This window comes from Mandrillus leucophaeus, unplaced genomic scaffold (assembly GCF_000951045.1).
Source record: "Mandrillus leucophaeus isolate KB7577 unplaced genomic scaffold, Mleu.le_1.0 Scaffold134, whole genome shotgun sequence".
NCBI lineage: Eukaryota > Metazoa > Chordata > Mammalia > Primates > Cercopithecidae > Mandrillus > Mandrillus leucophaeus.
Genome location: NW_012101299.1, coordinates 1,847,611 through 1,850,110, shown reverse-complemented (window position 1 = coordinate 1,850,110; position 2,500 = coordinate 1,847,611).

Sequence of the window (2,500 nt, the reverse complement as noted above, 5' to 3'; positions counted from 1 at the left end):
ACAGGCACGCACCACCATGCCCAACTAGTTTTTGTATTTTTAGCAAGAGATGAGGTTTCACCATGTTGGCCAGGCTGGTCTCGAACTCCTGACCTCAAGTGATCCACCTGCCTCAGGCTCCCAAAGCGTTGGGATTACAGGCGTGAGTCACTGTGCCTGGTCGAAACTTTCAAAGTCTTATTGCACTGAAATGTAGTTACAACATGATCTTAATCCAGGTTTCTCAACAGTGGCACTATTGACATTTTGCACAGGTCCTTTGTCATGGAGGATGGTCCTGTGCGTTGCATGATGTTTAGCAGCTTCCTATCCCCTACCCACTAGTTGTGACAACCAAAAATGGCCCCAGACATTGTCAAATGTGCCATAGGGGCTAAATTGCCCATGGTTGAGAATCACTGATCCTGCTACCACACTGTCCTCAGAGTGATGGGAGACAGGTATGGGACATCGTTTCTAACCTTAAAGGATGCAACATTATAATACTTTATACATGTATTCATATTTTAAGATGATTGCTTCATTGGAGTACTGTAATTGTTAAATTCAAAACAACAAATGTGCAACAATACAGAATTAAATAAAATATTGTACATTCAAACAAGGGAGTATTATGTATCCATTAAACGATATAGGTAATTATTGACATGGAAAGGCAGTCTTGATTTTTCTGAAGTGGCAGAGTATGGGGTGTAATTTTTTTTAGGGAAAGAAATATATTTATATGGGACAATGTCTAGAAGGATTTCAATAGTGGTTGCTTCTGGGTATCGAATTTGGGGTAATATACACTTTTTCTTAACTTGTGATTTCTAGTTTTCTGACACTGAATAGCTACACGACACTGGTGGCAACTGTGCCCTGTAGGTCCACTGATGGAATCTTTCCTACAGAGAAGCAGTGCTCTTTTGAGTTCGCAGTTTCTCCTGCAATTGAACTATGGCCTGTTTGTGCTAGAAACTTGAGTATTCTGACCCTTTCATGAGCATGTTAAATGTTGTCTATAAATCCAAACTAAAGGTTTACTAAACATTAAAAATATCTAATTTTAAGGGATGTATGGCTAGCTGAACTGGAGAGATGAAGACTGAGACTGCTGTATACAATACAGAAATACATTTTTAAAAAAGCCAGTTGGAAATAATCTAAATAACTGCCTCGAGTGTCCACCAGTAAGTGCAATTTGAGTTAAATATCCCCAACTCTACTTTTGTTTTTTTCTAATTTTTTATTTTTCTTAGGCTTAGGTTATCTAATTGTGCAAAATAGAAAATGAGAAACATATTACCATATTTACTGAACTAGGATTGGCAGTAAGCAGGCTGTTTAATTCTCCAAAGGCCGATCACCAACAAAAGCAACATTCTTTCAATTTACTTGGGGAAAGTCTAAAAACATTAATGCTCAGTGTCATATCTGGAAGTGATGTATGTTTCAAATTAAACAAATGCAAAGCTTCTGGTTAATAAACTGATAGTTATTACACTAAAATGGCTCATCCTTGAAGTGTCACAAAACCAGTAATAAGAATTTTATTTAACTGTGAATAAGATACAGCACTGTCAACACGATATTTTGTTCCTATAACTTTGCATATGGCCATTTTGGGGAAGATAATTTCTATGAGTTTACCACTTGTCTTTTAAAAATTGACTTGCCATCTTTACGTCCTCTGCTAGATGGGTTACCCTTCATGATGTCAGGATGCTAGTTTTTTAGACTGCCTCAGAACATACGTTAGCCACATGAAATTAACCTAATGTAAACATTTTTATTTTTCATTACTGGCCAAGCAGTAGTATTGGAGACTCTCTGAGGTATGTTTTCTTTGTGTGACACTGCCTCCAGGCCTTCCTGATGCTGCTGCCATAAGATCCACTTGTGTGGACCGCCTTGCACAGTTCACATGTGGTATTTTACAAATTCTGACTAGTTGATGGGGTTTTAAATAGCAGATTTATTTATTTATTTAGAGTCTCACTTTGCCGCCCAAGCTGGAGTGCAGTGGTGTGATCTCGGCTCTCTGCAACCTCTGCTTCCCAGGTTCAAGTGATTCTCCTGCCTCAGCTTCCCAAGAAGCTGGATTACAGGCGCATGCCACCATGCCCAGCTAATTTTTGTATTTTTAGTAGAGACAGGCTTTCACCATGTTGGCCAGACTGGTGTTGAACTCCTGACCTCCAGTGATCTGCCTGCCTTGGCCTCCCAAAGTGCTGGGATTATAGGGGTGAGCCACCATGCTGGCCTTACATAGCAGATTTCTTAATCCCAGTTTGCCTTATTGACCATCAGAACCTTAAGTAGGGTAAGCTTGTTCTTTTGAACGTTAAAAATTGCTTTCTTAATTTACAAAATAAAACACCTGGTTGAGGTCCACTTCAGGTCTTTTAACATAAAATCACATGCTTAGTTTGTGTTTAACCAAGAAAAACAAAAGGAGGGCCAGGCGCGATGGCTCACGCCTATAATCCCAGCACTTTGGGAGGCCGAGGCAGGAGGA